The 23,950-nt window shown below is 35.6% G+C and overlaps 1 protein-coding gene across 1 annotated transcript in view; it reads left to right on the top strand.

The window, feature by feature from the left end:
* The first annotated feature begins 660 nt into the window (after nt 1-660).
* The window catches only part of HDX (highly divergent homeobox), a 175,507-nt gene continuing 152,217 nt past the window's right edge, over nt 661-23,950 (top strand). The window contains exon 1 of the mRNA XM_032251400.1: nt 661-819. The gene's annotated coding sequence lies outside the window, so the exon portion shown is untranslated. The remainder of the gene's footprint in view (nt 820-23,950) is intronic.

Below are 23,950 nucleotides of genomic sequence, written 5' to 3'. Positions count from 1 at the left end.
CTTCCAAATGATGTTGCAAGTTCTATGATAGCAGGGAATCAATGAATTCTATATCTCTCATGGCATCCAGCAAATCTGGGAAGTATGTCAAGTGAATGTTAAATGATGTAACATGTGGATTGACGTTTTTCATGTAATGGTATAATGGTGATCACCCAAGTAGCTTCTGGTAGAATAGGAATTGAGGTTGGGTGAATAAAAACCATAGTTTATTTCCTCAGTCATCAGTCACCTAGTCACATATAACAGTACACTTGCTTTTATTGTAAAATTCTAAAGGCTCGATGGACACCTTATTGATTTTAGTAAAACCGAATATTTACCTGTCAATCGAACACTGACCACAAAATACTGTATTTCTTTATGCTATCACTTTGTTTTGGCAGCATGTAACAATTTTGTTAAAAGCCAGTCTCAAGTTGGAAGGCCTGCTCAAATGGCTGGCATGTTACTACTATAGTCACAGGGGATGCTTGGTGTTCACAGCTATTCAGGAAGGTATAGAGAGCCCTGGCCATAGATGTAGCTGATTTGTGCGGGGAAGAGGCAGCCCAGTTGCAGGCAGCCATCTCTCTTCCCCCCTCCCCACTCTTGGGTTCTGGGCTGAGGCCAGGGACTGTCCTGAGCTGATCGCAGGCTCCCATTGGCCGCTGTCTTTTGTGACGTCACGATCATGATGAGAATTGATGATCGGACACGCTGATTTCATTGTCTGAAGCGGCAGTGGAGACCCAGGAAAAATCTCGCTGAACCCGCCTGCCCCAGCAGTGGCCTGATCTGGGTTCCGCTGATCTCTTTCGTAACCGCACCACACCCGAGGTAAGCACTTAACACTGAGTGGGTGTGAAAGGCGAAGGAGGGAGGGTAAGGCACCGGGATAACGCTTTTCCCAGTTTGGGGCGGGGTGGGGGGGGGGTCATAGGTTCCGTGGCCTAAACAGGCAGCCAACAAACTGGTGTGGGTCCTAGGGAGCCAAGTGCTTCTATCCTCCTAGCGAAGGCTGGCGGCTGAGTGAGGTTAGAAACGAGTTGCAGATAGAGATACAATGGGGATTGCCAGAGAGCGAAGAAGCTTGCTCCGGGAGAGAGCGATGTTTGGGACGCGCTTCTGGCCGGGTAGTGGGAGGAAGTGGCGCCTCTTTCTCCGAAGAAAGGGGAGGATTGAATTCTACCACTTCTAGATTTCACTGGACAGTAGATTTCTCACAGCCTTACTCAAAGACACTGAGTGCTGCGCCTGCGCATTAGCACCTTGGTGGGGGCGGGGTGAGTCACAGTGAGGAGAATAGGCGTGGAGTTTGCACAGGCGCTGTTTCTGTTTCACTGGAGGAGGTGGGGCTGAGCCATTTCTGGGCTGAATTTGGAAAGTAGAGACCAGAGAAAATCCCAGGCCTTGTGATGTTTCAGGCACCAGTTGATGGGGAAGGATCTGCCATTTAGTTTAATCTGGCCTGCTGAGTATATCTAGCTTCAAAATGGCCCATATAAATTTGAGAGGACAAACTCTTAATTTCCAGATATTAGATGTTGAATAACGAAATAAACTCTAGAAGAACTTGTGGAATAGAAGTTTATCAGATAAGAAACTGTTTGGAAAAATAAACGTTAATTATTCAAATGAATCTAACTTTTAATCTAAGGAGCTCTGATTTGGGGTGACAATGATTTTGAACCTTAAATTCTTTGGAAAGACAGAATGAAGTTCATTGTGGAGGCTCAGAGTAAGAAATTTTTCTTTTTTGTCTTTTTTTTCTTCTTGGAACAATCTGTTAGAAATCTTTAATCTTTATATCAAGTTTGGTGCTAAGTCCATCTTCTTCCTCTGTGTCTCTGCTAGAATCACTGAAGTCAAATATTATCTTGAGAGACCCTTTCCTGCACCCCTTCATTGGGAAGGCAGTTATGTTACTTATATTAAGGATTTTATTACTCAGCAGTTTTGGGGAACAATGAAGAACAACCTGCCTATTCTTGATAAATAGCTTGTACAGTATTGTTGTTAATTGCCCTCCACAGCCTGATCATAGACTCCTGACAATTTTACAGAGGAATCTGAATTTTTCTTTACTTCTCATAGTTAACAGATTGTCAAGTACTGGTAAATTTTCCCTTGAAAGCCTTCTCACACCATTTCTAAACTCTCTTCACCACCCATCTAGTCATTGTAGGAGCTTCCTAGGCAGTCTTCACCTGTGCCCCAAATCCTTAATGGTTTGTGAATACTACTTTCAACAAATCGCTTTCTTTCACCAACATATTCATGGCCCTTTATTTTCTATTGTTTCAAGCCTAATTCCACCTGACTTTCATGGAACTCCATAATCTGGCCTCATTGTGATGCAGGAGCCTTATTTTCCTTTATTCTTCAGTGCACAACTCTCTTTAATGTTCAATTAGAGAGAACAATCTACCTCTGTAACTTTGCACCTTACACCACTACTATTCACTTCACCTAGGATGACCCCTCTTCTACATAATTCACGTCTTATCCACTTTGGAAACTCAACTCAAGTTATACCCCTCTATAAGTGCCTTCCAAGTTAATATAACCCAAACGTTCCTGGCCTCACTTTTCCTAGAATTCCCACATCAATTCTTGTATTTGTCACTTGCTTGTAGGCTGCTTTGTATTGCCTTCTTAGTTGTTTTTGTTGTTGTTGTTGTTGTTGTTGGTGGTGGTGGTGGTGGTGGTGGTGTGTGTGTGTGTGTTAGACTGGAATCCTCAATTAGATTTTAAACACTTCCTTAAGGGTTGGGACTGTGCCATCTATTTCTTTTTCTGCCCATAGTACCTAACTGAATACTCAAAATAGCTGTAGCTATATATGTTCTTTTTTTTCCCCTAGAAAACAATTTCCTGGGAAATGAAGCAGTATTTTTATAGAGAGAACTGTATACATGTGAAAGCTTATTCATCGTTGTTCAGGCAAGAGACCCTGCAATGACTAAATAAACCTGAATGTAAGTCAGAGGAAAGGAATTACATAGATCTCTATTTACTGGGTGGCCTTCAAATAAATTATGTCCTCGTAAACAAGATCAAGGGAGGGAACACCATGCCAGAAGGGGTTCTGTCTCTAATTTTCTGTTTGAAAAACACTGAAGATGTATTTCATTGTTCTATACTTCTCTTTGATGACATTGTGTCAAGTATCTCTAAAAATATACAAATTACTCACTTTTTTAAAATTACATTTTATCTAGAGTTGCTATCTTATATTGCCTATTCCTTATAGTGTTCATGTGTACATCTCTTGAATCAGAAATGACCATTGTGATGGTTGTTATAATTGCTATTACATGTTGGTTGTCACTTTGCTATCCTTTAGGCTTCAAATTGCATTGTTCTGCAGAGCTCAAGTTTTACTTGAATGACAGTGTGATCATGGTTTAATACAGAAGTTTTTCACATATTTCACTTTGGCTACTGCCTCACTTTGAGGTAGCATCCCAATGTTACATAAAGGTTTTTGCGTTAGAAATGTGGATTAAAAGCAGTCCAGAAGGGTGTTGTAACCTGTAAATTAGAACATTATGATTGCAGATTATTGTAAGGGACCTATGAACGTTATTTATTAGAAGGGAAAATCCTTTGACCTTTTCTCTGATTACCTACATTATATGAATCTCCTCAAAGCTGTTTTAGCTTATAGCCAGGTTTCATACTAATTGAGACTTTCCTAGACATTTACATATAGACCAATAGAGAAGACTGATCAAACTTAAGCGACTCTGGATAGAATGTGGTGCTTAGAGATATGCTGTTAAGTTTAGAGAGCCCAAAATAAAATGTGAAAAAAAAAATGAGTGTGACATGTGTTTTTTAAGGTTGATTTTACAATTTCTGTCTGGGAGGATGGCATTGGGTTTTCTCATTTAAGTTGCAGAGCTTGAGTTGGAAGAGATTTTGTAATGATAAGCCAATCCCTTTATTTTACAAGTAAAGAATCTGAAGCCCAAAGAAGTGAGGTACTTTACCTGCATTAATAAACAGTAATAGTTATTAAGCACTTAGTGCCAGGTGTTGTGCTAAAAACTTTATATATCTTATTACATTTAAACATAATGAGTGTATAGTTTTATTTCCCATTTACAAATGAGAAAACATATTTCAAAGCAGTTGATTTTCCTGGGACCACACAGCTACTATATGTCACCGTCAAGACCCAATAGCGGGTTTGACTTGTAATCACCAAGCTGTGCTTGACCAAGGTCATATGATGAACTTTTGGCTGAGATTTCGCTATCATCTAAATCTCTGAAGTCTGAGACGTGTATTTGCGTGTGTGTGTGTGTGTGTGTGTGTGTGTGTGTCTGCGTATGCTCCATTAATACCACATCACTTCTACAAAGTCAGAGGTTCGTAAGATTGCCCAAATAAATGGTGTATACTTAGATTTGTTTTAAGTATTTTATTAAAACACACTCTCTCAGTCTTGTTTCAAAAAATATGGCATGAAACTTTCCATAAAATACATTTTTAAAACATTTATTTTTTTCTGCTTTTAAAATTTAAAATTGAATTATTCTTCCCGGGGGAATTATATTTTTATAGTATAATCTTAAACAGAATAAACAAAATTTGAATTGTTGATTTTTATTTTATTGTGGAGTCAGTGAGCTAAAACTGAAATTGGTGGTTTCTTAATATACTTGCATTGAGTACATTATATCTAAGTACACTAGATTGGAAGCAAATATTGATAATTTTTGAGATTTTTTATGCATAAGAAGGGAGCTCAAAACACTAGTATATTCAGAAGCTATCCCTGATATCTTAATACCTTTCCAGTCTGCATAAAATTTTAAGGAAATAAGTTGAAACCTGTCTATGCAAATGGGGTCATTCTTGTGCCAACTAGTAGCAAAATTGACTGGATTAAACCAGAGATCTAGTTATAAAGCAACTGAATACATGAAATTATACTGTCAGTCAATTAAATGCTGCACATTACCTCTTCCACCTGAAGAAATCTAGAACAGCATCTGTCTAAACTTTCTGGTCTCCTGTTGTTTCACAACTAGACATATGTCCATTTGGGTTGATCCTTAGAATCTTTAAGCCTATTATTTGTCAAAGTGGCAAAAATTTAGCAAACCATCTCCTTAAACTCTTTTCCCTTGGAGTTAGGGACAATTTCTTTCAAGGTTCTAAAAACAGTCATGCAAACGTGTGGCTTACATACTCCCACTAAGCACTTTTGTTATTAGGCAAGTATTAGTTCATGGTGCTCATGCAAGGTCATATAACTACTAAGTGGCAAAGCCAGAATTTGTGGGCAGATGTTATTCTAGACACTGCATGCTCAACTGTTCAGCTGCTAGGCTATAGGTTAAGGAGCTAGAGTGAGGCCTATTTTCACTGTTTCTTCAAAAAATTTATACATATATATACACACATATACACATAAATTTATATATATACATGTATATATATGTGTGTATGTATATATATACATATATATAAATTTATGTGTGTATATATATACATGTATACATGTATATATATGTGTGTATGTATGTAACGCATGTATATTTTCCACCTAATTTCTTTTCTCCTTCTGAGCCTCTAATAGCTGTAATATTTTCCTTTATTTTTCCTCAGTAGAGATGACATTTTTTAAATAAATAAAGGCTGAAATTTAGGGGAAAGGGCTCATTGTGTTGACCTCCAATGGCTTCACTGGCAAAAGGCATGTAGACTCATATTCTTTCTTACTGTCAAACCAACCAATGTTGAAAGCACTTCATGAGTGGATTTTATTAAAAAGTAGATTATACTATTATATAACTTTTCTAATACATCAATTTATTAATTCAATAGTTTCTTATTTGTTTAACTTAATCTACCTATTGTATGTTTTATGGATGGAATAGCTGTGCCATGTAAGAAAGTAATTATCTGAGACACATTTTCAAATAGCTTTGCCCTTTCATAGACTGAAAATGTGTTGTGTTGAAATCTCCTTGTATTAATCTGTTTCCACACTGCTATAAATAACTTCTCAAGACTGGATAATTTATAAAGAAAATATATTTAATTGACTCACAGTTTTGCATGGCTGGGGAGGCCTCAGGAAATTTACAATCATGGTGGAAGTAGAAAGAAATGGAAGGCATGTCTTACATGGCAGCAGGAGAGAGAAAGAGCTAGGTGGGAACTGCCATACACTTTTACACCACCTCACTCATGATCACGAGAACAGCATGGGGGAAACCATTCCCATGATCCAGTCGTCTTCCACCAGGCTACTCCCTCGAAATGTGGGGATTACACTTCCAGATGAGACTTGGGTGGGAACACAGAGCCAAACCATATCACCACTCAACAAAGCAACAGTTGGAAGAGATCCAAGCATTGTAAAATGTGGAAGAAATATATTCTGTATTAGTGGGAAGTATTGCATTAGGTATTAGAATGTTCAGCCTTGACTCCTCCTTATTATTCTAAGACAAAAGTATAACCACATGGATTTATTTTTGAGTATATATGTTAGTTATTAAATTAATGAGTCAGACATTTTATGTCAAACCTATAGACTCACTAATAAATGTTTAAAAGATGTTGAAAGTCAGTTTGAGATTATTTTTCTTCTCCCAACTAGTAATACTGTATGTAGAGAAAAACTTTTTGAATTCAGCATTGTTTGTAATATGGAGCCTCAGATAGGGATTGGTGAATCCCTCCCTTGCTTTTCAAAGTGTGTTCCATAGAGTGGCAACGTGGACATCACCTGGGAGATTCTTAGAAACTACAAAATCTCCGACCCCATGCTAGATATATTGAATCAGAATCCGTATTTTAATAAGACACCCACCTACTATTATGTATATTGATGTCTGAGAAGCACTGAAATAAAGTGATATCTGACTTCCTGTACAGCAGAGACCTTTAAGTAGCTGGTGGTCATAGAAACAAAAACCTGAATTTTCTTTTGTCTGTTTTTACATTTGTAAAGGAATATGCAATCTAAGCATGCTCCATTATATATTATATGACTATTATAGATCAGCTTTGTTCCATTCTGAAGTATACATTGTATCATTAAGAGAAAAAAAGTATACCAATGTAATTGGTAAAATTGATAAGCCTCTGAGTATATCCACTTACATTGGTGATAGCAGTGGCTTTACCATCGAAATGATATTTATCCTAATTACTTGACTTTTCAATAGAGTGTTACAGAGGAATATGGTTGCATTGGGTTCACTGTCACCAACATCCTCAAAAGGAATGATATGTTGTCTCTTCGCTGCCATAACACGTCACCACAAAATTATTGCCATAGAACAACTCGAATTTATTATCTTACAGTTCCGGAAGGCACAAATCTGAATGGGTCTCACTGGGTTAAAATAAATGTGTCAGCAGCACTTTCCTTTTTGGCAGCTCTAGGGAAGGTTCTGCTTCCTTGACTTTTCCAACTTTTAAAGGCTACCCAAAAAACAAAAGCAAAATTTTTTCTACGCTAACAAAATCTATCTTTGGGTCTCCGTTTGAGATATTCTGCCTTAAGTATGTTTTGCTTTTGTTTTATTTTTTTCATTTGAAGCATAAAGAAGGAGTTTTACCTGCAGCCATCAGATTTGGGGTCACACTCTATGAGCTTCCAAGTCATTATGCAGTTTCTTTCTTTAATTTTTTTTTTTTTTTGCCAGGAAGTCTTGAACATTATTACATTATGCATGTTCTTACTCTTTAAAGTATTTGTGGGAATAACCCTTCTTTATTTGATTGACAAAAAGATACATATTTATACTGTATAACATGATGACTGGATATATATAAGTACATTGTAGAATAGCTAAATCAAGCTATTAACATATCTGTTATCTCACATACTTATTTTGTGGTGAAAACATGTAAATCCACTCTCTTAGCAATTTTCAAGTATGCAATACATTGTTATTAACTGTAGTCAACATATTGTACAATAGACCTCTTGAACTTATTCTTCTTGTCTAAATAAAATTTTATATATCTTGATCAATATCTACCCAACCCCCCACTGTTCCCCAGCCTTGGTAACTACCATTATACTCTCTGCTTCTATAAGTTTGACCTTTTCTTAGATTCCACATATGTGAGATCATACAGTATCTTTCTGTGCCTGGCTTATTTCACTTAACATAAAGCGTTCGAGGTTCACCCATGTAGTTGCGAATGACAAGATTATTTTTTCTTTGTTAACGCTGAATAGTATTCCATTTTGTATATATGCCACATTTTCTTTATCTATTCATCTGTTGATAGACACTTAGGTTGACGCCATACCTTGGCTACTGTGAATGATACTTCAGTAAGAGAACATGGGAATGCAGATATATCTTTCACTTACTGATTTCATTTCCTTTGGCTACATATTGAGAAGTGGGATTGCTGGATCATATATGGTGGGTAGGTGGTTCTATTTTTAATTTTTTTGAGGAACCTCTATACTGTTTACCATAGTGACTGTACCAATTTACATCCCCATGAAATGTGTACAAGAGTTTCCTTTTCTCAGTGGGGAAAATTTATGCTTCCACATTTTCGTTATTTAAATAGACATGTGTTTGTATGTTGTTTCTACACTATATATGTGTGTGTTTATATAATGTTACCTACTTACCACTTGATGGTGTACTTTGAGGGATCTCCCTCTAACCTTTTATGAGCAGGATGTGCTTAAACCTTTTTTCCTCTAAATATGTGCAAGTTGATGTAAAATCAGGAATGGGAGTTATAAGATAATAGACAGTCAATCTCTTTACATACTTCCCTCATTAGTAAATTAAAATACAACCTACATTTGAAGGTATTATCAAGACTGTGATTTGCAAGATTGTAAAATGTTAGCAGTCAATAATTGTGGCAGTGCAAACACTCTCTAGTGAAAGGTAGAAGTGGTTTACTTGCACATTTTTTTAGGGCTAGAAATGAACAAAGAAACACAATTTAGTGAAACAAAATTTACTCAACAAATATGTATGAATCAAGGTACTACTTAGCTCATTAGAAGACTCTGGTCTCCTCTCACTGGTCATTAGTGCTATATATCACTGTCATATGTTCTGTATAGACGGATGCATGTGGGATTGCATAAAAACAGAGCTAAAGGTAATCAGTCATTCAGTTGAGTCCCTGTTTACTTTTTTGTCATTCAGCTGTTTATCCATTTGAAATTGATCTTTTTACTTATTTTAGTATTTAAATTTTTTTTTATTTTTAACTTTTATGGGTACATAGTAAGTGTATGCATTTATGGGGTACATGAGATATTTTGATACAAGCATACAGTGCATAATAATCGCATCATGGAAAATGGGATTATCCATTCCCTCAAGCGTTTACCCTTTGTGTTACAAACAATTCAGTTATACTCTTTTAATTATTTTAAAATATATAATTAAATTATTTTGACTGTAGTCACCCTGTTGTGCTATCAAATACTAGGCATTTATTCTTTCTAAATACCTGAGGATATGATTAGTTATTTATAGTTTAAGTTGTTTATGATTTGAATACATTAAAATGTGAATTAAGCAAGTTTCATTAAAGGCTAATATATTTTTAATGGCCAAGCACAGTGGCTCACATCTGTAATCTCAGCACTTTGCGAGGCCGAGGCGGGTGGATCACGAGGTCAGAGGTTCAAGACCAGCCTGGCCAAGATGCTGAAACCCCGTCTCTACTAAAAACACACACACAAAAAAATAGCCAGGCATGGTGGCACATGCCTGTAATCCCAGATACTCGGAAGTCTGAGGCAGAGAATAATTTGGACCCAGGAGGCAGAGGTTGCAGTGAGCAAAGATTGCACCACTGCACTCCAGCCTGGTGACGGAGCAAGACTCTGTCTCAAAAAAAAAAAAAAAAAAAAAAAGATTGACAAGTTGATGATGTTAATATATTTTTTATCATTGATTAAACATTCTGAGATCCAGTATATTTAAGCATATTTACTTGTTAATGCATTTGTTTGGTAGAAACTCTCTTTAGAAATTATTTATTAGGGATGTAGGTATACACATATATGTCTCTTTATATTTCCATATATTTATGTGGAGTATGTGTATATAAAATTTTTTTGCAATTCGTTATGTCATTATGAATATATTTTATGTAGCTGACAAACTGAATATTAATTACAGAATTTATTTTTTTTTAATGGAGTCTCCCTCTGTAGCCCAGGTTGGAATGCAGTGGCATGGTCTCAGCTCACTGCAACCTCTGCCTCTTGGGTTTAAGTGATTCTCCTGCCTCAGCCATCAGAGTAGCTGGGACCACAGGCACGTCCCACCACGCCTGACTAATTTTTTGTATTTTTAGTAGAGATGGGGAGGTGTGTTTTAAAGCGAGGTCAGTGAGCAATTTCTTTGTGCCCTGAAAAAGTCATATAAGTTTTTAGTAAAATCTCCTTTTGTTTCTATTTCCACCTAAGTAACAGAGGTGAATTATATCTCTAAAAAGATAGATAAGAGATGCGTAGAATACATTTCAGTTAATTATAGATTAATAAACAGATAATATAATTTCATAGTATTAGAATAGACAGGATGTCTGCCACTAGACCTTATGCTTTGAAGACACTGGAATTTATTTTTTTCAATATCTGAAAACTCTGGCAAGATGATTATAAAATAAAGTAAGTAGAGAGCAGAAACCCCGTCTCTACTAAAATTTAAAAATTAGCTGGACGTGGTGGCCAAAGCCTGTAATCTCAGCTACTCGGGAGGCTGAGGCAGGAAAATCACTCGAACCCAGGAGGCAGAGGTTGCAGTGAGCTGAGATAGTGTCATTGCACTCTAGCCTGGGAAACGAGAGTGAAAGCCCATCTCAAAAAAAAAAAAAAAAAAAAAAAAAGGAAAAAGGGATAGAGCTTTTTGTAAAGATGAGGATCATTTAATGTAAATGACAGGTTAAAGTGACAGCTTTTGAGAACAGATTTACAGTAGCAATTATTTTACACATGTTCAAAATTGATTAACTGCAAAGTATTAGTTCGTTACTGTATGTTAATCAAGATATTTTTGAAAAAAACATGGTTTAATAATAGTTTTAGTAGAGGAATTCACCTAGCTTAAAATGACATATATTTATTTTTCAATATTAAGTTTATACTAAAAAATTCTGGAGTGACTTCCATGCATATGTAGACACCATGCTATTGGTTGAGCTTAACTTTCACATTCTTAAACATTTTAAGATTAAATTCTTATTGCATAGACAAGGGTCACAGGATCAATCTTTCTTTTGCCATCATAATATCATAATGTACATATCCTTCATTTGAGGTTCATATATAAATTCTGTAGGAATGGATTGATGTATGTTAAAAGAGTTATTCCCAGTAGGGCTGGCCAGTTGATGATATGTTAGCTATTAACAAAAATAGGCTTGACATAGCACATTACAATTTATTAAGTATTTTATTGAAGATGACACATGATTTGAAGAAGAATAGGACAGGATTTATAGTCCCATTTTCCAGATGAAGGAACTGAGGTTCCAGAGGTCAATTATTTCTGCTAAAGTCACAAGACTAGAAAGTAATGAAGCTTAATAGCTTAATAGGATGAAGATATCCAGACTCCTAAAGCATTCCCACTCCACCACTCCAAAAGGTCACCTGAATTTCTGCTTATAGCAATGATGAAGTAACAGTAACAGGATTTCCTCTTTTATCTTAAACATCTAAACACAAACAAAAAAAAAATCAGAAAAAAAAAGAAAACAATGAATTTTATACCTTTGACAAAAGGCAGCACAGGACCATGATTCATAAAAGAAGGGAGACAAGGTAAGCCCTATGAATGTCCCAACTTACTGCCTTGCGAAAGTTTCCAGACAATAGCTCAGGTGAAAGGAGCCCCACAAGGCTAGGAGTTTCTCCGAGTTGCAAAGACATAGTTCAGAGTTCAGAAAGTACAGGGATGTCTACAATTTGAGGGACAGTGTACTGGAGAGTACATTGCACGGTGAAGGAGAAAACTGCATGTGTAGAGAGCTACAGAGATCTGTGGAAGGACCTTTCAAATTTCTGAATAACGATCAGCTTAAGTATGTGACGAAACTGATGATGAGCCCAGAGAAGGAACCACAATAAGGAACAGGCAAATCAATCCTCAGAACTCACACAGGACTAGGAATATTTACATTCCCACTAGCCAGATTGGAAAACGTCATCTTTCAAGAGGTATTTAGGAAAGTCCTCACAAGGGTATTGCCTGAGTAATGGAGCAAACGAGATCCAGAATAAAGGCAATTCTACATTTTTCTGACAAAAGCAGACCTCAAAAGAATCAAACCAATTCCTAGCAACTTAAATATATCCCCAAACAAAGTCAACATTCAAAGACTACAAATTCGAATTCAAAGGTTAGAAAAATGGACAGGACCCAATGACATGATTCATAATATGTGATGTTAAATGAAAAATTACCAAGCATGCAAGAAAATTGGAAATTATACAACTCATATTCCAGTGAGAAAGCAACAAGAAAAGCAGAATGGAGAAAGGTGTAAAATTAGTAAAGAAGAATGTTAAAAAAAAAAAAACAGCTATTATTTCTGAATTCCATATGTTCAATAAGGTAGAAGAAAGCACAAGCAAGATGAGAACAAAATAGATTTAAAAAAATCCACATTGATCAAAATTCTAGAGGCAAAATATAGTATATGAAGTGACAAATATAGTGGATAGTTTTAACAGCACGTTAGCTACTACAAAAGAAAAAATAGTGAACTTTAACAGATACAAATAAAAATATTCAAAATGAAAAGTAAAGAGAAAAATATGAGAAATAAATGAATGGAGCCACAGTGAGTTATGAGCCAATGTCATCCAAACTACCGTCCATATTTTTTGAGTCACAGAATGTGGGAAGTAGAAGAAACTTACCTAAAAATGAACAGATGAAAATTTTACAAATTTGATGCAATCTATAAACTTACATACCCAAGAAGCTCAACAAATCCCACGAAGAAGAAAGATGAAGAAAATAACACCAAGATATTTCATAATCCAATTACTGAAATTCATAGAAAAGAGAAAATCTTAAAAGCAAACAGAGAAAATAATTGCACTTTATGTATATGGGAACAAATAAGACAATGACAGGATATATCTCATGGAAACAATGCAACACAGAAAACAATGGGGCAACATTCTTAAAGTGCTAAAAGAAAAAAATAAGTTAACTTAGAATTTTATATATATATATATATATATATATATATATATATATAAAGCAATGTAAAGGTTCATCTACTCATACTAAAGTATAAAATACATCACTAGCAGATATACACTATCAAAACTGTTAAACGAAATTGTCACATAGAAGAAAAATAATACCAAATTGAAATGTTAATGTACATAATGGAAAGGAGAGTACTGGAAATAGTAAATATGTTGGTGTAAATGAAAGATATTTTAATTTAAAGAATAATTTTAAGCCATAACTGTTTAGTTTTAAAAATAACTTATTTGGGATTTAGTAACATTTGTAAAAGCAAAATGTATAGCAATAATAGCACAAGGGCCAATAGAGGTGAAATAAAATGATAATTTAGTGAATAAGTAGAAAACTTGAAATCTATTACTTGAGTAACACTTTAACAAAATACTGGCAGAAGAGCAAATTAAGCCAAAGACAAGGATAAAGAGGAAATGATAATGCTAAAAGCATAAATAAATGATATAGAAAACAGAAACACAATAAACAAATACAATGAAAATGTTAGCTCTTTGGGAAAAATAAAAGAGAGAAGACACAAATTGTCAATATCATAATAAGGAAGAATATACCACAATAGGCTGTACAGACATTAAACAGTATACTCACAAAATATTAACCTATAGGACTATACATTCCATGACTTAAAGGAAATGGACCGATTTCTTAAAAGTTGGAAATTACCAAAATTCTTGTAAAAAACCCGGTAACTAAATATTTTATATTTAATTAGAGAAATTGAATTTCTAATTAAAGTCTTCCTTTAAAGACATCTTCATACCCAAATTGCTTCACCCACTAATGGTACAAAGCATTTAAGAAAGAAGTAATATCAAATCTACGTAAATTTTTTTAGGAAATAGGAGTGGAGGTAATGCTTTGGAACTCATTTGAGCACTTGCTATACCCAAGGCATTGTTCTACAAGATGGTTAATTAAAAAAATTAAAATTTGCTTCCTGTCATATAGAAGCTTATAGTATGTGAGACAAAGAGAAAGAACTCTCTCCCTCTACCTGATTGGTTAAGACAGAGGAAAGCAGATTATCCTGCATTGTATAGACAGTTTAGAACAAAACTCTGTCTGTAAAATGAGCAGTGGTGAACTTGTCCCGCTGGCTTCCCTTTGTCTCAGTGGTACACAAAAATTGACATAATGATGTGGGAGTGGAATACCGAAGTTTGTTCAATCCAAGAGTTCCCAAACTCTGTAACAACTCTGTCCTTCTCCCATCCAAAACCCCACTTGCTCTGTGTTGTTAAGAAATAATTTAATATTTCATCTAATGTTTTTATTTGCCTTATTTACTCAATATTAAACAAAAGATGGCAATTGTTTACTAAATAATTAGTGCCATAAATTTTACTTAACCACAACTATATATCCACATGGTCACAGGGGTTGATTTTAATCCAACTTTCTATTCCACTACTGCACAGTTCATAATGTGTGAAATAAAATAGCCATTATAACCACTATAGATCTTCACTAGAGTAAAAAGGCATAGTAGTAATCCTTCACATATGTCATTCCTCTAGCAAATTCAAGAAAATAAGTGTCACAAAATCTACAAGGTAAGACCCAAATGATACAGTCATGAGTGAACCTCTCAGGCCTTTCCTGAAAATTCTGGTCTTTTATCAGATTAGAAAAAACAAACTAGTGAAAAAAAGCAAAACCTGGCAAATTAGGAGTGAGAGGGAATTGCTAAAGGCAAGCCCACTAACAGCATGACAAATGATGACAGACAAGGAGAGTAAATGATAAACTATTAAAAGGATATGCAAGAATTTAACTGTTTTAATGGAGACAGACACTGTATTACAATTATTAGAACATCATTTATTAAATCATGTTTATAATGATGACCCAGTCTTATAAGAAATACTTTATTTTTCTACTCCCTGTTAAAAAATTTGAGAGTGAATACTATAGTTCAGAAATATTTTCATCTAAAATGAAAACCTAGGAAAAATAAAGTCTTATTGCTCAAAGGAGTATATACTTTAGCTTTCCAGAATGACTAATTTCCCAAAATATCTTAGAAATGGAAGCATGGCGGCAACTGGGGAATCTTCATATATCTTCATACCAAATTATTCAGAACAACTACAGAGTATACAATTAAACATGAAGCATTCATTTTCATGACCAAGAAAATAAAAATGCCAAGAAAAAATGCCTAGAATTATATTATTACTAATATCTTTTATTTGCTTCAAAACACTTCTAAGATTTAATTTATTCAAAAATGTAGTTATTTAATTTATTCAAAAATGTAGTTATTTCATATATAAAAGCTTCTGAGAAAGACAGAAAACTGGTTCTGTGTGTGTGTATGTATGTGTGTGTGTTTTAGATTTTAAACCAGTAGCATCAGCCAAAGTATTGCTTTTCAGCAAGAGTTAAATAAATACAGCTTTAATTTGACTTAAAGTTCCTTAAAGTTTAGTTTGATCTAAATTTTAAAAATGCAGTGCTGGACTTCCCATTCTAACCAAGATGAAGTATGCCCACTGCAACCTTCTCTTCTGATTATTATAGCTACAAACTCTGGACAAAATTTTGAAATTAGAACCCTGAAAGTAATCAAAAGCAGGCAGATTGAGGAAGGCAGTCAGAATTTGAAGTGACCACATATGGATGAGATTTCCAGTTTTCCCCCCTTTCTCTTGAGGCTTTGGCCCAAGGCTGGATCCAACTCATGGAACTATGGAGCAGTACATTATTGGCTAAAACTGTAATATCAGCTGGCAGTCCCAACAGTGTGGGAGGAAATCCTGAGTCAGTTTCAGTCTCTTGTCTCTCACTTCCACTTTTGAATCAATGGTGGCTCCAGTTGCAGAGCTATGGAACCGTGACAATAGCACAACTAAAATAAATTCTAAGAGAAACCCTATATTTCTGGCTAGGGGACCAGGTACAGTGGCCCTTGCAGGCTGTACAGTGAGTGGAGAATCATGGAGAGGAAAGAGTTGAGGAAGGAGATCTTTTAATACTGGGCATCAACCTGTAGAAAACTTAAGTTCATCTTTTAGTTGTTCATGAGTGGGACAGATTTGAAATAGACAGCAAAGGTTTTGGAAATAGAATTGACATTGAAACCACCACCCCAATGGTACTAGTGTGAGAACAGACCTAAAGTAACACAGCAAAAAATTTGAAAACTGAACTGACTTGCTGACAGAAGTTAAAAAAAAATTACTTTTTGTTGAATCTGACATAGGTGATTGTCTGCTAACTGTGTTCTGCCAAATCAACATTCTCCAGTGGATGCCAACAAATAATATTCAAAAGAACCGAAACAGAATTTAAATTTACTCAACAAGAGATGCCAACACCAATCACCCAGATGTTGGAATTGTATAAAAAGGTATTAAAACAGCTACTATATCTATGCTCCCTTAGATGAAAATAAACACCTTGAAAAAGAGTAAGCTGTTGGAAGTTCTCAGCAGAGCATAGGGCTGAAAATTCATTACCTGAAAATTTTTAAAGGCTCCATCTGTGCTCAGTAACAGAATGATGAAGACAGTGGGAACGGTCAGTGAACTTTAAGACAAATCAACATAAATTATTCAATCTGATGAACAGAGAGGAAAAAAAATCTAGAAACATGAACAAAGCCTCAAGCCCTATGGGATGATATGAAAATAGTATTCACATCATTGAAATCCCAGAGGAATAAGAGAGATTTGTTTAGAAAAAATATTTGAAGAAATAATAGCTGAAAACTTCCCACATGTAAAAGATGAAAATTTACAAATTCAAGATTAAGGAGCTTGAAACAATACAAAATCAAAGAAAATTATATCTAGACACTTCATAATCAAACTGCTGAAAGCAAAAGGTAAAAAAAAATCTTGAAAATAGCCACAGAAAAAGAGCATATACATATGAAAACAAGGATATGAATGACTGAATTTTTCTCATGCAAAATTTTGGAGATGAAAGACATTGGAAAAGCATCTTTAAATTCATGGAAAAAAGTTTTCAACCCAGAATCTTATAGTCCATGAAAATATGTATCAGAAATGATGAAATAAAGAGATTCTCAGATTAAAAAAAAAAACCTAAGAAAATTTTTTACAAACAGATCTATTCTTAAAAATATTAAAGTAAGTTCTTTAGGCTGAATGGAAATGATAGCAGGGGAAAATTTGAGTTTCAGGAACAAAAAAAAGGATCAAACTAAATGGTAAATTCTGGGTAAATATGGGATTCTATTTTTATTTTCTTAAGTTCCTTAAAACTGTTGAAAGTAAAAATGACATTATCTATCAGGGTTTCTAATACATAGAGATGTACTATGTATCATCACTATAACACAAAGAGGGGAGAGAAAAGAGATCTAGATGGTTGTCATTGAGTCTGTAAAATATTAACTGTGTAGAAAGAAAAAAAAATATATGTACATTGTAATCCTTAATCACCAAAAAATGTAAAATAAATTTAGCATAAAAAATTAAAACATAATACCAAAAAGCATTCAGATAATCCAAAAGAAGATGGAAAAAGGAGATCGATGTCAGAGGGACAAATGAAACAGCAAATAAAATGGTATACCTATATCCAACTATATCAGTAATTACATTAAATGTAAGCTCTGTAAATAAACTAATTAAAAGGCATTGTCATAGTGTATTAAATAACAAAAATACATATTTTATAAAATAAATTCACTTTATATATGAAGACATAGGGTAAAAGTAAAAGTATAGAAAGTGATATACTGTGATACAGCAATCAAAACAAAGCTGGAATGTATGTATTAGTGTCTGGCAAAGTAAAATGCAGTACTAGTACCAGGAATAAAGAGGGGCATTATATAACTAAGGAATAAAGAGTCAATTTACCAAAAAGATGCAACAATCCTACATGTATATGTGCTTACCAACAAATTTTCAAAATACATAAAGCAAAAAGTTGGCTGGGCCCAGTGGCTCACACCAGTACTCTTAGCACTTTGGAAACCCAACGAGGGCAGATCACTTGAGGCCAGGAGTTCAAGACCAGCCTGGTCAGCACAGTGAAACCCATCTGTACTAAAAATACAAAAATTAGCAAGGCATGGTGATGTATGTCTGTAATCCCAGCTACTCGGGAGGCATGAGAATGGCTTGAACCTAGAAAATGGAAGTTGCCATGAGCTAAGATTGTTCCACTGCACTCCAGCCTGGGTGATGGAGTGAGATTATGTTTCAAAGAAACAAACACAAAGCAAAAACTTAACAGAACTGAAAATAAAAATAGACAAATCCACAGTTATACATGGAGAGTACACCATTCCTCTTTTAGTAATTGGTAGGAAAAGTTGTGAGGAAGTCAATAAGGATATAGAAAACCTGAAAAATACTATCAACCAACATGACCTAATTGACATTTTTAGAATACACAGAATACACACTCCTTTCAAATGTTCATGGAACATTCACCAAGAGAAATAATTTTCTGTGACATAAAATACACTTTTTAAAAATTTTAAAGAATTGAAATGATAAAAAGTATGTTTTCTAATCACAACCAAATTACACCAAAAATTAGCAATAGAGAGATATCTGGAAATGCCCTAAATATTTTAATTAAACAATAAAAGAAATTGGAAAATATTTTGAAGTGAATGACAATTAAAATATACTTTATCAAAATTTTTAGAATGTAATCAAAGCAATACTTAGAAGTAAATTTAACATTACTTGTTTGTATTTAGAAAAGAAGAAAGGTCTCAGATCAACAATATAAGCTTCCATCTCAAGAAACTGGAAAAAGGAAAGTAAATTAAATCCAAACAAAGCCAAATGAAGAGACTAGTAAATATAAGAGCAGATCAAATTAACTGATCATCAGAGAAATAGAAATAAAACCGCAATGATATACCATTTCACACCAGTCAAAATGACTATTTTTAAAAAGTCAAAAAATATCAGATATTGGCAAAGGATGTGGAGAAAATGAGACACATGCTATTGGTAGGAATGTAAATTTGTTCAATCTCTGACATGGTTTGGCTGTGTCAGCACCCAAATCTCATCTTGAATTATAGTTCCCATAATCCTCATATGTTGTGGGAGGTACCCGGTGGGAGGTAATTGAATCATGGGGTGGTATTTCCCCATGGTATTTTCATGATAGTCAGCAATGTCTCACTATATCTGATGGTTTTCTAAGGGACTTCCCTCTTCACTTGGCTCTCATTTTTTCCTTCTTGTCATCATGTGAAGAAGGACATGTTTGCTTCTGCCATAATTGTAAGTTTCCTGAGGCCTCTTCAGCTATATGGAACTAGGAGTCAGTTAAAAGTCTTGCATTAGGCGAGGTGTGGTGGCTCACACCTATAATCTTGGCACTTTGGGAGGCTGAGATGGGCAGGTCACGAGGTCAGGTCAAGGTCATCCTGGCTAACACAGTGAAACCCCATCTCTACTAAACATACAAAAAATTAACTTCACATGGTGGCAGGCATCTGTAGTCCCAGCTACATGGGAGGCTGAGGCAAGAGAATCACTTAACCAGGGAGGTGGAGGTTGCAGTGAGCCAAGATTGTGCCACTGCACTCCAGCCTGTGCTATGGAGTGAGACTCCATCACACAAACAAACACACACACACACACACACACACACACACACACACACACACACACATATTACCCAGTTTCCAGCAATTCTTTATAGCAGCATTAGAACAGACAAATATAGTAAATTGGTACTGGGAGTGGGACACTCCTATAAGGATACCTAAAAATGTGGAAGCAATTTTGAAACAGGCAGAGGTTGGAACAGTTTGGATGGCTCAGAGGAAGACAGGAAAATGTGGTGGAACTTCCTAGATACTTGGAGGGCTCCTAAGGCAGGAAGATGTAGGAAAGTTTGAAACTTCTGAGAGGCTTGTTAAATGGCTTTGACCAAAAGGCTGACAGTGATACGGACAAGGAAGTCCAGGCTGAGGTGGTCTCAGATGAAGATGAGAAACTTGTTGGAAACTTAAGTAAAGGTCACTCTTGCTATGCAAAGAGACTGAGGGTGGCATTTTGCCCTTACCTAGAGATCTGTGAAATTTTGAACTTGAGAGAGATGATTTAGGGTATCTGGTGCAAGACATTTCTAAGTGGCAAAGCATTCAAGGGAAAGCAGAGCATAAAAGTTTGGAAAATGTACAGCCTGATGATGCAGTAGAAAAGAAAATCACATTTTCTGGTGAGAAATTCAAGCTGGCTGCAGAAATTTTCATAAGTAACAAGGAACCAAATGCTAATTACCAAGACAATGGAGAAAATGTCTACAGGGCATTTCAGAGATCTTCATGGCAGCCCCTCCCATCACAGGTGCAGAGGCCTGTAAGGAAACAATGGTTTCTTGGGCTGGACTCAGGGCCTTGCTACTTTGTGCAGTCAGGATTTGGTGCCATGCATTCCAGCCATGGATAGAAGGGGCCAACATACAGTTCAGGCCATTGCTTCAGAGGGTGCAAGCCCTAAACGTTGGTGGCTTACACATGGTGTTAGCCCTTACAGGTGCACATAAGTCAAGAATTGAGGTTTGGCAACCTCCACCTAGATTTCAGAGGATGTATGGAAATTCCTGGATGTCCAGGCAGATATTTGCTGCATGGACAGAGCCCTCATGGAGAACCTCTGCTAGGGCAGTGTGGAAGGGACATGTGGAGTTGGAGACCCCACACAGGGAGTAAAGCTGTAAGAAGAGGGCCACTGTCCTCCAGACACAAAAACAGTAGATCCACTGACGGCTTGCAGCATGAACCTGGAAAAGCTACATGCACTTAACACCAGCCTGTGAAATCAGCTGGGAGGGTGGCTGTACCCTGCAAAGCCACAAGGTTGAAGCTTCCCAAGTCCATTGAAACCCACATCTTGCATCAGCATAACATGGATGTGAGACATGGAGTCAAAGGAGATCATTTTGGATCTTTAAGTTTTAATGACTGCCCTATTGGATTTTGAACTTGCAGGGGCCTATAGCCCTTTTATTTTGCCCAAATTCTCCCATTTGCCCAATGCCTATACCCCCATTTTATCTAGGAAGTAACTAACTTGCTTTTGATTTTACAGGCTTATAGGCGGAAGTGACTTGCTTTGTCTCAGAAGAGACTTTGGACTTGGACTTTTGGGTTAATGCTGAAATGAGTTAAGACTTTGGGGAGTTTTTGGAAGGGTATTACTGTGTTTTGTAATGTGAGGACATGAGATTTGGGAGGGGCCAGAGACGGAATGATATGATTTGGCTGTGTCACCACTCAAATTTCGACTTGAATTAAATCTCCGAGAATTCCCACCTGTTGTGGGAGGGACCCAGTGGGAGATAGTTGACTCATGGTAGTGGTTTCTCCCATGCTATTCTTATGATAGTAAGTTCTCATGAGATGTTATGGTTTTAAAAGGGGCTTCCCCCTTTGCTTGGCTCTCATTATTCTCCTTCCTGCCACCATGTGAAGAAGGACTTGTTTGCTCTCCTTTCTGCCATGATTGTAAGTTTCTTGAGGCCTCCCCAACCATGCAGAACTGTGAATCAATTAAACTTCCTTCTATAAAACATCATGCTTTATGTCAACATCATGCTTTATGTCCTAGCCAGTCCAGTAAGGGCAAGATAGAGAAATGAAAGGAATGCATGTCAGAAAACAAGAAATAAGTTTGTCCCTCTTTGTGGACAGCATGATTGTGTAGCAAATAGCAAGCAATCAACTGAATCCCCTGGAACTAGTAAGTTAGTTTAGCAAAGTTGGAGAATACAACTTCAGTGTACCAAAATCAATTGTATGTTTAATAAACTAGCAATGAACAATTGGAAATGTTAAAAAAATACAATTTACAATAACACCCCCCTTCACTGAAAACAGAAAATATATAGGTATTTATTTAACAGACTATGTGCTGGATCTGTTTCCTGAAAACTATAAATCTCTAGTAAAAGAAATCAAACAAGGTATAAATAATTAACAAAAGATAAGCCACAGGTGGAGAAACTTTGGAAATCATATTTCTGATGAAGGGTTTGTATCCAGAATATTTAATGAACCCTCAATACTCAATAATAAGTAAACAAACAACCGAGTTTAAAAATTTGGTAAATGTTTGAATAAAACACTTCCACAAAGAAGTGGCAGATAAGTATATGAAAACATGTTCAACATCGTTTGTCACTAGAGAAATACAAATTAAAACCACAACAATAATATTCAATTACACACCTATGAAATGGCCAATTTAAAAATATTGGCTGTAATGTATGTTGATGAGGAAGTGAAATAACTGAAACTTTTACTGAATGTTTTCCAGTGTATTCGGGAATACAAATTTTTACAGCCAATTCTGAAAACAGGCTAACAACTTATGAAGTTAAACATACACTTACGAAGTTAAACATTCACTTACCAGAGGACCCAGAAGTCCCATTCCTAGGTATTTACTCAAGAGAAATGAAAACTTACCTGCACACAGAAATCTGTGTACAAATGTTCTTAATGGCTTTATACATAATTGCCAAGAAATTAAAACAACTCAAATGTCCTTCAGTGGACGAATTAACTGTGGTATATCCATACAATGAAATACCACTTTACAAGAAAAAGGAACAAACTACTGATGACGCACAGCAACTCAGATTTATCTCAAATACTCTATGCTAGGTGAAAGAAGCTAGGCTCAAGAGTCTACATGTTGTATGATTCCATTTATATGGTTGTCTATAGAAGTCAAAATTATAGAAACAGTGGTTGCTAGGTTCTGGGGTGTCTGGAGGGCTTGATTATGAGGCAGCTTAAGGGAAATTTTTGGGAGTGATGAAACTATTCTGTCTTGATTTTGGTGATGCTTTGATGACTATATACATTTATCTTAACTCATAAAACTGTACATGAAAAAGTGAATTTTACTGTTTGTAAGTTTAGAAGTGAATAATAATAATGGATAAAAAGGACAATATTAATATAGACATGTTGGCCATAATAAGATATACAAGGTGTTATGTTTATCTTGGCTCACCACTTTGTAACCAAAAACATCAATGGCTCATCCAAAATTCACATTTTTAATATTGAAAAGAATGTGTTATATTTGAATTGATGATGATTTTATGGACTTGTTCCATTTTATTTATTACTTATTTATTTAGAGACAGGGTTTTACTCTGTCACTCAGGTTGGAGTGCAGTGGTGCAATCATAGCTCAGTGTAACTCAAACTTCTGGGTTCAAGTGACACTCCCACCTGAGCCTCCAGAATAGCTAGGACAGGCACATGCCACCATGCCCCACTAATTACAAAAACAGTTGTAGAGATGGAGGTCTCACCATGCTGCCAGGCTGTTTTCAAAGTCCTGGTCTCAAAAAATCCTTCCACCTCAGTCTCCAAATATGTCATCCCATTTGGAAAATCTTGTTTACTTATAATGAATACTTGTAAGTAAATTTTTTGGTAATTTTCATATGTTTTAATTAGCTGGGGCATTAGTAAGGCATTGAGCTGGTTTTAAGTATGGCATTGAATCTATAAGAAGAGTGTTACATCATATAGGAATTTATCTTAAATGTTTCTGTGTGAAAATGTAGCCTTAGCTATCTGGAATCCCTAAGAAAGCAGTCCTTCTTAGAAGCTGTATTTTTCAGGTACTTCCAAAACAACAAATCTAAAAAAATTTACTAATTGTTCAGCTAGCTTAAATAGAACATACTAAGCATGATTTAATATTTTCTCAATGTCTTAGAGTCTTCATTAA

This window comes from Sapajus apella, unplaced genomic scaffold (genome assembly GCF_009761245.1).
Source record: "Sapajus apella isolate SASKATOON/1434 unplaced genomic scaffold, GSC_monkey_1.0 scaffold75, whole genome shotgun sequence".
Lineage (NCBI taxonomy): Eukaryota > Metazoa > Chordata > Mammalia > Primates > Cebidae > Sapajus > Sapajus apella.
The sequence above is the reverse complement of the archived record's forward strand: the minus strand, read 5'-3'. Positions and strand labels throughout refer to the sequence as shown.